At 49.2% G+C, this 12,387-nt stretch overlaps 1 pseudogene; it reads right to left on the bottom strand.

Annotated features, from left to right (window-relative positions):
- LOC135405017 (zinc finger protein 11-like) overlaps positions 1–12,387 on the bottom strand; it is a 269,730-nt pseudogene that overhangs the window by 218,616 nt on the left and 38,727 nt on the right.

Genomic DNA, 12,387 nt, shown 5'->3' on the forward strand with positions numbered 1-12,387 from the left:
TCTTGGGCAGGAAGAGTTTCTGTGGTGGTACCTTTTGTCTGGCAGGAATCTTTATTTGGATTCAATTTTTCAGAAGGTGGGACCGGCTATTGCAGCACAGGGCTGAAAAAAGGGAACAGCAGCTCTTTTCCTAAGGAAAAAATGTCTGGAAGCTTTGGATTCAGATGTAGTTGGTGGGGCAGCCTGGGCACTTCTTGGGCAGCAAGAACTTGCCATGGTGGCACCTTTTGTCTGGCAGGAATCTTCAGTTGGAGTAAATTTTCCAGAAGGTGGGACCGGCCATTACAGCGCAGGGCTGCAAAAAGGGAACAGCAGTACTTTCCACCAGGAAAAAAAGTCTGGAAGCTTTGGCTTTGAGGTGCAGTTGTGGGGGCAGCCTGGGCACTTCTTGGGCAGCAAGAACTTTCTGTGGTGGCACCTTTTGTCTGGCAGGAATCTTTATTTAGATTGAATTTTTCAGCAGGTTTGACCGGCCATTGCAGTGCAGGCCTGCAAAAAGGGAACAGCAGCTCTTTCCACCAGGAAAAAAAGTCTGGAAACTTTGAGGTGCAGTTGTTGGGGCAGCCTGGGCACTTCTTGGGCAGCAAGAATTTTCTGTGGTGGCACCTTTTGTCTGGCAGGAATCTTTATCTGGAGTCGATTTTGGATGTTACTTTGACGTATTCAGGAGTGGGGTAAAAATAAGGGAATTAGCAGCCCTTTCCCTAAGGAAAAAAAGTCTGGAAGCTTTGACTTTAAGATTCAGTTTTTGAGGCAGCCTGGGCACTTCTTGGGCAGGAAGTGTTTTCTTTGGTGGCACCTTTTGTCTGGCAGGAATCTTCAGTTTGATTCAATTTTTCAGGAGGTGGGACCGGCCATTGCAGCGCAGGGCAGAAAAAAAGGGAACAGCAGCTCTTTCCACCAGGAAAAAGAGTCTGGAAGCTTTGGCTTCAGGTGTAGATGTTGGGGCAGCCTGGGCACTTCTTGGGCAGCAAGAGCTTTCTGTGGTGGCACCTTTTGTCTGATAGGAATCTTCAGTTGTATTCAATTTTTCAGGAGGTGGGACCGGCCATTGCAGCGCAGGCCTGCAAAAAGGGAACAGCAGCTCTTTCCACCAGGAAAATTAGTCTGGAAGCTTTGGCTTTGAGGTGCAGTTGTTGGGGCAGCCTGGGCACTTCTTGGGCAGTAAAGAGCTTTCTGTGGTGGCACCTTTTGTCTGGCAGGAATCTTCATCTGGAGTCTATTTAAGGAGTTACTTTGGCCAATACAGGAAAGGGCTAAAAAAAATGGGATTAGCAACTCTTTCCACCAGGAAAAAAAGTCTGGAAGCTTTGACTTCAGGTGCAGTTGTTCGGGCAGCTTGAGCACTTCTGGGGGACGAAGAGTTTTTGTGGTTGCACCGTTGGTTTGGAAGGAATCTTCATCTGGATTGAAGTTTTCAGGATGTGGAACCTGCCATTGCAGCGCAGTCCTGCAAAAAGGGAACAGCAGCTCTTTCCACCAGGAAAAAAAGGATGGAAGCTTTGGCTTAATGTGTAGCTGGTGCAGCCTGGGCACTTCTTGGGCAGGAAGAGTTTTCTGTGGTGGCACCTTTTGTCTGGCAGGAATCTTCATTTGGATTCAATTTTTCAGGATGCGGGACCGGCCATTGCAGCGCAGGGCAGAAAAAAGGGAACAGCAGCTCTTTCCACCAGGAAAAAAAGTTTGGATCGTTTGGCTTCAGGTGTAGTTGATGGGGTAGCCTGGGCACTTTATGGGAAGCAAGACCTTTCTGTGGTGGCACCTTTTGTGTGGCAGGAATCTTCATTTGGAGTAATGTTTTCTGGAGGTGGGACCGGCCATTGCAGAACAGGGCAGAAAAAAGGGAACAGGAGCTCCTTCTACCTGGAAAAAAAGTCTGGAAGCTTTGGCTTGGAGGCGCTGTTGGTTGGGCAGCATGGGCACTTCTTGGGTAGCAAGAGCTTTCTGTGGTGGCAACTTTTGTCTGGCAGGAATCTTTATCTGGAATCTATTTTGGGCGTTCTTTTGGCCTATTCAGGAGTGGGCTAAAAAAAAGGGAATTAGCAGCCCTTTCCTTCAGGAAAAATAGTCTGGAAGGTTTGGCTTTGAGGTTCAGTTGGTGGGGCAGCCTGGGCACTTCTTGGGCAGCAAGAGCTTTCTGTGGTGGCAACTTTTGTTTGGAAGGAATCTTCATTTGGATTGAATTTTCCAGGAGGTGGGACCGGCCATTGCAGAGCAGGGCAGAAAAAAGGGAACAGCAGCTCTTTTCCTAAGGAATGAATGTCTGGAAGCTTTGGCTTTGAGGTGCACTGTGTTGGAAAGACTGGTCACTTCTTGGGTAGCAAGAGGTTTCTGTGGTGGCACCTTTTGTCTGGCAGGAATCTCATTTGTATTGAATTTTTCAAAAGGTGGGCCCGGCCATTGCAGAGCAGGGCTGAAAAAAGGGAATCAGCAACCCTTTCCCCCAGTAAAGAAAGTCTGGATCCTTTGGCTTCAGGTGCAGTTGTTGGGGCAGCCTGGGCACTTCTTGTGCAGCAAAAGCTTTCTGTGGTGGCACCTTTTGTCTCGGAGGTGTTTGTTCCCTGTTAGCAAGTCCCTTATGGCGTCAATCACAGAACACTGGGACTGCTCACAGGGCATGATGAAGGAATACAGCAGCAGTGCGGAAAGAGGAGGTAGAAAAATACATTCCTGTATCTAATATACTTCCTCAATTAGAGAAATCGCTAATCTTGTCACATGATTTGTACTGGACCCTTCTAAGGATGTACTTTTGCCCAGACCCTTTGCTCCAGATGTGCCAGCTACACCAAAGGAAACCAGAGAGAATCTCAGCAAAGCCAAAAATCAGCTCTTATGGCACTTGGCACTCTATGGGGTTTAGCACTGGAGCTCAATCTCTCTGGGATGGCTGGTCCAGAACAGTTCATTTAATCAATGGTGCTGTTGCTGAACTTCCCTGGGCATGTTGCAATTGGCTACTGAGGCTGAAAGGTTTCCTGTAAGAATTTTTATCTTTTGAAACTACAGGCTGAATTTGAGGGATAAACTCCAGTATTCTGAAATTGGAAAGTTGATAAAACAGAAAAGACTGTTTCTTCTACAACAGATTTGAAATAGTCCACTTGTAAAAATCACAAAGCTTGAAGCCTACTCAGCAGAGCTGATTCCTCATCTGCACTGATCATCAGCAACTGGACTCTCTCCTACTTCAGGGTCTCATCTGTGTACACTGGATTAAGGCCTCCTAACTTCCTAAGAAAAGTAGTGTTATAAGCTCACAGTTCTGGCAAGGTTTCCTTAGCAGATGGGTTGAAAAGCAAAACTTTGTTGCCATGACCCACGAATGCAGAGCCCAAGGTTGTTTGTGGTGCTAGCTTTGCTCCACTCTCTAATAACTTCTGTCCAGATCAGTGCTGGCAACAAGAATTCCAGGTTAACGCTTGTTTCATTTTTCAGGCTTTGCATTTCAAGGATGGGGAGTTGTTATTGGAAACTCTGCCATGGCTGTCAGTAACAGCCTCAGAAAACAGTTTGTCTTATTTCTGAGGGAGAAGTTTCCAACCCAGCTTTGGAGTATGCAAATAGTTGAATGACTTGTTGTACAATTGGAAATAAAAATCAATACATTTGCTCTGATTAATGTCTTAACTTATATTTGGCTAAAGAGTTCTTTTCTTGATACCTTCTTTAAAAAATAGGACCCATAAGCAGAAAGGTGATCTCCTAAAGTGTTGTAACCTTTTAAGTCCACTTGTTGCCACACAACAATAGCATGCCAATATCACATCCAAAGATACAGAATCTTACAGAGATACACACAAATATATACCTATACATATCTATGTATGTATATCTATCTACCTATACATATCTATACATATCTATACAAATACACACAAGAAAGTTTGGGGTTCCTGATGAGAGTTCAACACGGGTAATGAACAGAGGACTGGTTTGATGTGTCATACAACTGTGGGGACCATGAACGTATGTTCTGAGCTTTGATTTACTGTCCTGGTTTGTAACTGACTGCCTTCCCTTTGGGGGGAACACAGGCCTCTATTTTGCACGGTCTGTTTTGTTTTACTTGGCAGTGTAGACTAGGGGCAGAGGAGTTTTTGGAGCCAAACAGCTCGATGCAGATTCAGTTCCTTTAGTGGTGCCTAAAACTCAGGAGCTGGACTCCACGGTGCCGGTGGGACCCTCCCGACTCAGCACGTTCCATGATTCCATCAAGTCCATCTGTCAGTCCAGCACTGCCCCAGCAACCCCCAAACCACTAAATCGTGTCAGCCATGGCCAGATGCAGGCGCCTCTGAAACACCTGCCGGGGTGCTGGCTCCGCCCGGGCAACCCATTGCAGTGCTCGAGCCCCCCCCGAAAAACACAGCCAGAAACCTTTCTCCAGGAGCTGACCTGAAGCTCCCCCGCCTCAGCCTCGGGCCACGTCCCCCGCTCCTCCCAGCGCAGGCTCCTTTCCAGCAGCCCCCTCGGCAGAAGGCGGCTCAGGGCTCCCCTCTGCCCCCCCGGCCGGCTCCGCTCCGGCCCCGCTCCCGCCACGGCCCCGCTCGGCTCTGCACGGGGAAGGAACGCGCCCAGCCCCGGACAGACACCCCCGGGGGCCGCGCACCGGGGGACTGTCCCCGGGGCTCACTCACCGGGGGTCCCTCCTCGGGGGTGACTTACCGGGGCTCCCTCCCCGGGGGTCACTTGCCAGGGGTTGTTCACCGCGGGTCCCTCCCTGGGGTTCCCTCTGCAGGGGTCACTTACCGGGGCTTCTTCCCCGCGGGTCTCTCACTGGGTGTCACTTACTGGGGGTCGTTCACCGGGGGTCGCTCACCAGCGGCCACTCGCCGGGGGGCCGCGCACGGGGGGTCCCTCCCCCGGGGCCGCGCACCGGGGATCACTCGCCGGGGGTCTTGGGGCCGCTGCCCGGGGGTCGCTGCCCGGGGGTCGCTGCCCGGGGGTCGCTGCCCGGGGGTCGCTGCCCGGGGGTCGCTCAGCGGCAGCGCTCCCGCTCCCGGCCCCGCCCGCTCCCACCCAAACCCCACCAACCGCCCCTCTCGGCCCCGCCCCCGCCCCGCCCAATCCCCGCCTCGCCCCGCCCACTCCGCCGCCTCCCATTGGCTGCGCACGTTCGGCCCTGGAGCGAGGAGCGCGCGGGGAGCGTTGCCTGGAAACCGCCGAGGGAATCCCGGGAATCCTCGGGGCGCCGGCGCTGCCCCCCCACTCCTGGAGCGAGCGGCCGTGCCCGCCCGGGAGCGGGCACTCAGCGCCTGGCTGCGGCCGCCACAACGGGCAGGGAAGCAGGCGCGCGGAAGGCGGGCTTCGGGCCCCGGGCAGCGAGGAGCCCTAAAAAGAACAAAAGTGTTGAAAGAGAGGGAACTCATCGCACCATCACAGAACGTGCTGAGGTGGAAGGGACCCACGAGGAGCGTCGAGTGCAAGCCTTTGCCCGGCACAGCACCGACCCCAAGAGTCACACCGTGTGCCTGAACTCTGCCAGCCTTGGTGCTGTGACCACTGCCCTGGGGAGCCTGGTCCAGTGCCCAACCACCCTCGGAGGGAAGAACCTTTCCCAAATATCCACCCTCACCCCACGTGAAAAAAACCTATTTGCAACCAAAATAAAAAAGTTTCTATTTTCTTCCTTCCCCTTCTCCTTATTTAGTGTTTACACAACAGTACTGCAGTGCCCTACTGGCTCAAAACTGAAATACTTGAAGTCCTTGCCGTATAGGCTGGATTTTGTCCCTTAGGCAGAGGCTAATCTGCCTGCAGTCCACCAGGACTGCCAGAGCTTGGGGAAGGGATGGAGGCTATCGCAGGACGGAACAGAGATGCGGAGATATTCCCTGATATTCTACTCTAGAGGCGGCTCAAGAGACAGCCCTGGAGTTGGAAGCACTTGCCTTCGTCACTGGACGATCTTGTCCAGCACCACCGGTCAGATGTGTGGGGTTTATGTCCCACAGCAAATTAAAAACACCACAGCCATTATGTAAATGTGTATTTGTTTGAGTATTCACCCTGATGGTGTTCAGGCAGTTAGGCTGAGGTACTTTGTGGATTTTTGGAACAGAAATAACATCTTTTAATGGTGTCTGTGACCGGCTGAGGTGCAGGATGTGGCCTCTCTATTTTTAGCATCTGCTGGTACGCCCATCTGTAGTGAGAAAACATCCTGTGAGTGTTAATTTAGGTGATGCAACCTTTTAAGTCTGGAGAACTACTTCCTTCTTCAAAGCTTGCTAATTCTCATGAAAGAAAGAAAGAGAATTTCATGACAGTGACCTATTTTTCACTTTGAGTATCCCAACTATTGGTGAGCATTTACATTAAAATATTTGAAGTTTAATAAATTTTGCAAAATGTCCTGGATGTTGAGGGATGTAGTGAACTCAGAATTAGAAAGTGGAGATTGTCTTCTTTTTCTTTGAAGCTCACAGACCTATGAAAAAAAAGCTTTCTAGAGAAACTTAAATTTTTTTATCTAATTTGTACACATTTCTACAATTAGGACAGCTGCAGGTTCACCCCTGGCAAAATCCCTCTGCTGGTAAGCCAGCCACATGCTGATTAATCCTTATTTCATGTTCAAGTGACCATGATATTTTGGTCAGCTGGCGACAGAGCGGTCCAGGTGGTAAAGGAACAAGGACTTTAGAGCAGCGTTTTCCTTTTTCTCTCCTCCATCCCCCTTTTCTATATATTATACTTTGCCACTTTCTCTGCTCAGCACACAGGAATTTGCTGGATGCATCCATGAATGCAGAACCCACTGGAATCACAACATTTGTTCCAAAGGATCCAGCTAGTGCCAGGGAAGCAGAAGTTATGACTGTGTAACAACCACACTGTGAGGAGGAACAAGACTGAAAAGCACTTTCCGTAAAGGGAAGGATTTGAACTGGTGTTGGAGACGTGCAAGGCTCTGTTCTTCTCCCTCCTTAAGTTGTTGACAGGACACAGTCCCCTCTCTTACCTGTCATTGAAAGCTCCTTCTAGTTACACTTATGGCAGTGTAACTTTGTACCAACATCAGCCGAGCACTGTAAGGCTGCTGAGGTTTCCAAAATCCACCCTTTTTATTTCTGCTAGTTCTGCTTCGTATCCTTCAAGCCAGTACACAAGAACAAAGCTTCAGCAAAGCCTACCTAACATTTTCTTTTGTTTCTGACATCATTAGCCAACGTAAACCAAACCATTAACAGGCATCTAAAAATATTTCTGGAAGTTTTCACGTACTCGGTGAGGATTCCAAAGTTTTCTTTGAGGGAGACTCAGGGAGACTCTAGAAGAAGATTTTTGGTCCAGGAAAAAAAATAAATAACGCAGCTGAAGCCCAGGCACCGTTGTATGAAGCAGATTGATTAACCTTAGTGCTGCTGCGTTCCCACTGGAATACACACTGGAATGACACTGGAATGCCGCCGGATTTCCGACTGGCCGCCCGGAAGCGGCTCCTCCCGTGACTCCCAGCGCGGCAGGACCGCCTCCCGCTTCCAGCCGGCACATCCTGCCTGGCCTCGCCTCCCCTGCCCGCCCCGATCCATCCCGGCCCGCCCCGATCCCACGCGATCCTCCCTCCTGCCCGGGTGAGTGCGGGGCCGCGGGACGGGAAGGGGCTGGATGGAGGCGGCGGGAGCCGGGAGGGGGGAGCGGGGACACCGCGTGTCCTCGGAGCCGCTGTGCCCGGCGGTATTCCTGCTATGCCCGGCGCTATTCCCGCTGTGCCCGGCGGTATTCCCGCTGTGCCCGGCGGTATTCCCGCTGTGCCCGGCGGTATTCCCGCTGTGCCCGGCGGTATTCCCGCTGTGCCCGGCGGTGTTCCCGCTGTGCCCGGCGCTATTCCCGCTGAGCCCGGCGGTATTCCCGCTGTGCCCGGCTGTATTCCCGCTGTGCCCGGCGGTATTCCCGCTGTGCCCGGCGCTATTCCCGCTGTGCCCGGCGGTATTCCCGCCGCTTCCCAGGGAGCTGCCGTGGTGTGGGAGGGAACAGCCCTGGCGGGGAGCAGCTGCTCCCGTGTGGGGTTCTGCGCTGGGGTTTGTCCTCCAGCCCGGCACGGAAGGAATTGGGGGTGCTGGTGGATGGAAAGTTGGGGCTGAGCTGGCGCTGAGCTCCCAGCCCAGAAATCCGGGCGTATCCTGCATCCCATTCAGCGGGCCGTGGGTGAGGGAGGGGGTTCTGCCCCTCTGCCGCGCTCTGGTGATTCTCCACCTGGAGCGCTGCATCCAGCTCTGGAGCTCCCAGCGTGAGAAGGGCACAGACCTGTTGGATCAAGTCCAGGGAAGGCCAGGAAGATGATGAGAGGGATGGAGCAGCTGCGGAGACAGGCTGGGAGAGTTGGGATGGCTCAATCTGGAGAAGTCTCTGTGGAGACCTCCTTGCAGCCTGTCAGGACTTAAGTGGTGCAAGAAAGATGGAGAGGGACTTTTTATGAGGGCCTGTAGCTGCAGGACAAGGGGCAATGGGTTTAAGCTGAACGGTTTAGGTTTAGACTAAATGTAAGGGAGAATTTTTTTCTGCTGGAGGGTGGTGAGGCATTGGCTCAAGTTGCCCCGAGAAGCTGTGGATGCCCCATCCCTGGCAGTGCTCAAGGCCTGGTTGGATCCTGTTGGATGGGGGTTTGAGCAACTAGATCTTGTGGAAGGTATCCCTGCCCATGGCAGGGGGCTTGGAACAGCTGTAATAACCAGCAGAAGGCTACAGAACAGCACGTGTTGTAAATGAAGCTGCGTTCTATGAATAGTAAATATCTGAATGTAACTTCTTTAAATCAGTGTGAATGAGCTGAGAGGTTGGTACAGTGGATTTAGGTCTGGAATTCAAAACTATTAATCCAGGCTTGGTTGCATTTGTGTTGCTGTCATTTGGGGATGTCAGCTTTAGATCTTGGTGCCTTCAGCAGCATCTTCAGATCTTGCTGTCAGTCAGGGACTGATTTTCAGTCTTTAATTTTTTACACGTTCCCTTGCCTCGTGCTGCAGTTGGGAATGTTCATTCTCTCAGGAAGGAGGTGATGTGAATTCCCTCCTGCAGGGCTGAGGTGACCCTTGGTTACTGTTGAGGGACAGGCTGTGCAGGAGCTGCTGATGAAACACTGCCCAGGAGTTAGTGGGCCAGCACGGGTGTCCTGCTGCACAGAAGAACTTAGTGCTGCATGTAAATACCAGAACTGGAGTTTAAGTTTCAAAATACGGGATCTGTGTAAATAAAAGTATCTCAACAAATTGATAGCATTTCCTATCAAATGGGTGTAGGGAGTAGAGCTGTCATTTTTACTTAGAAATTATGGCATCAGCACGTTCAAACTTCTCAGGTGTTGGCTTTCCAGACTTGCACAGTTACCTACCGTTACTTGATTTTCCCCTTAACTTTCCTGAGAATTTGGCAGCCAAACCATTTGTAGATCAACTTCTTTATTTTTGCATAATGGTACACATTCATACTATCTGCCTGGGAAAAACCAAGTAAATGACTTCCAGCTTTAAAATGAAATGTCTGTGCTTGTATGAAAGAATTCTTTTTGTTCTACATAAACAAAGTTTGACAGCTCGACAGGACTGAAAGCAGAATCTTGGCCTTTTAGTTCTTAAACTGGTCAATTTTACAAGTTTTAAACTTGTAAATGTAGTAATTCCAGAGCATCAACAGGAAGGCCTAACAATGTTCCCTGTCTTCTGTAAACTGTTGATGCTTTGGAGCAAATAGTGAGACTGAAACCAGAGCTGTTCCCGGGATACTCTGATATCCCACTGGGTAGGGTCAGAGTTGTTGCTCTGGGCCCGTGAGCTCCTGAGGTTGTGTTGCTGGTTGATTGTTTTGGTCCTCTCTCCTCTTGAACAGGAACCATGCCCAAGAAAGGAGGGAAGCATGCTGAAATGGGAAAAGAAACACAGGCACAGTGTAAACGAGCAAAGCTGGAAGCAGCTTGTTCTCCCTCAGTCCTGAGTTTTGAGAACCCAGACAGCCTCTTCGGGAGCTTGATCTCCCCCATCAAAGAAGAGGTGTTTTTCAAGGAGTACTGGGAGCAAAAGCCACTGCTCGTCCAGAGCAATGATCCCCAGGTGGCTGCTTACTGCCTGTCCCTGTTCCAGCTGTCAGACTTGAAGGAGCTGTGCAGCCAGGGCCTGTACTATGGGCGAGATGTGAATATCTGCAGGTGTGTGAATGGAAAGAAGAAGGTTTTAAATAAAGAAGGCAAAGTGAATTACATGCAGCTGAAGAAGGATTTTGACCAGAAAAAGGCAAGAATACAGTTTCATCAGCCTCAGAGATTTAAGGTGGGATTGTTTCATTGGATATAATTGATGCTGGCTTAGTAATGTGGTGTGTTTTGCTTGAGTTGCACTAGACATGGCTTCATCTCTGTCCCCAGGGGAAGTGGTTGACACTGATGACCTGCTGAAATCTTTACATGAGCTGTATTAAAACACAGTTTATACTTTTGCACTGTCCATCATGTTTCACTGCTCTGCAGTAAGAACAAAATCTGATTCATGCTATAATATGTATAATAATGTATTCTTTTTAAAATTTTGCTCTGTCACATAAAAGTTTGGAAAAAAAACCAAATGCACAAAATTGATGATTAGGCATCTGTGCTTAAATTATCCCTTCTGCCCCACTGTTTCCTTGTGCAAACTTTGTGGCTTTTGAGCCACTTCCCTTTAATGGAGGGTAAGGTGTGAAACCATGTGAAATATTTCCAGTGTTCTTGCCAGTGAATTGCACCATGGAAAGGTACCAGCCCATTTTAGCTGAGTGTTCTCAGTCCTTGAGTTTGAGAACGAGACAGTGGTGCTGCACAGTTGTGTAAAGGACTTGGATTCTTGGAGGTGCTTTGATTCAGGTAGTCTTGAAGGTGTCAACACAATTGAATTGTGAGGTGGACCCAAATAAGATCCCAAATACAAGCTGAGTCCCAGGTATAGTGTTCCTGGCTGATGTCAGCTTTAATGGCCAAGCTGCACTTGTGTGGATCTGGTACTTGGCACGTTCTGCTGTTTCCCTTCGGTGCCTTGTCTGTCACATGTGGGGTGTGGATGAGTCAAGTTTGGTTCTGAATATTCCCAAATGATTGGAGTAACTGGTGAAAGGTCTCTAACCTTTGTATGTTCTCTCTGGTGAGAGAATGCAGGTCCTGCATGTGCTTATTGTCTTATGGTGTTTTGCTGTTTGTGGGATTATTTTCCTCTGTTCAGCCTTGTCTGTCTGGTTGTGCAGCCTAAAGATGGCACAGGGAAGAGAACAAACCCAGGTTGGGGCACCAGACTTTTTGGCTTAGCAATGACTCTCATGGCAGATCCCCTTTGCATCTCCAGTGCTCTCCTTCAGGAGAAACACTGGTCCAGAGCACCTTCCTTCCCAGCCTCTGTGTCCCTGATGTGATCATTCTTCCCAAGCCGTGGGGAGGAGGTGGGCTGGGCTTGGCTGAGCTCTTCAGCAAGTAACAGCATCTTTTTTTTTTTTACAGGAGGAGCTGTGGAAGATTCAGGAGAAGCTGGAGTGCTACTTTGGGTCTCTGGTGGGGTCCAATGTTTACATCACTGCCCAGGGATCCCAGGGCCTTCCTCCTCACTATGATGATGTTGAGGTAGGACAGCACAACCTTGCCTGTGAAACTGTGCATGGGCTTTTGCTGATGGCAGTGTTTGCTGTTGTGTGTGTGCTTCTAACCCTCCCCCCCACTAAACATTATAGGAAAATGGTTTTTTTTTTTATTTGTGTTTCCTTGTAGTCGTTTTTCTTACATATTTTTGCTGAAAATTTACTAATAGTAATATCTAATCATAATATCATGTAAACTGGTTTTTCCAGACCTGGTATTTCCATTAGATAAAAAGAGAAGTTTGTTTTCCCAGCTGCAGAAGCTTTCTAGCACCTGTTTTTTCATTTTCACTTCATTCAGGCCCCAAGAATTTACAAGTCCTTTTTCCTTTACTAAGTACTTGCTCTTTCTTCAGCTGGACTGTAACAGCAGACTGGTTGTGCTTGTTGGTCCTGCTGTTTTTAAGAAGTTACTGATATGATGAATTCCTGTGGTCCAAATGCATTTTAAATCAGCTTCTAAAAGAAACATACAAATATACACTGCGTTATAAAGAAAAAAATGGACTATCCCACTTAAACCAAATCAAAAAATCCAATCCTTATATGTATATTTTGCTTTTTAATATTTTCATTTCCATTCAATACACCTGGAGTTTCACTTTCCTTATGCTTGTTATTCAGCAGCCTCACATCCAGCATTTCTAACTCATGCCATCTACCCCCATTGGGCACCCTATAGAGGTTTCTGATGCTCTGTTGGGGATAAGCCAAAATTAGTTCAAATTGAAATTTCTCTGAATTGCAGCTATCTAAAAATTAATGTGAAACGAATTACTTCCTTATGGATTT

This window comes from Pseudopipra pipra, chromosome W (genome assembly GCF_036250125.1).
Source record: "Pseudopipra pipra isolate bDixPip1 chromosome W, bDixPip1.hap1, whole genome shotgun sequence".
Classification (NCBI taxonomy): domain Eukaryota; kingdom Metazoa; phylum Chordata; class Aves; order Passeriformes; family Pipridae; genus Pseudopipra; species Pseudopipra pipra.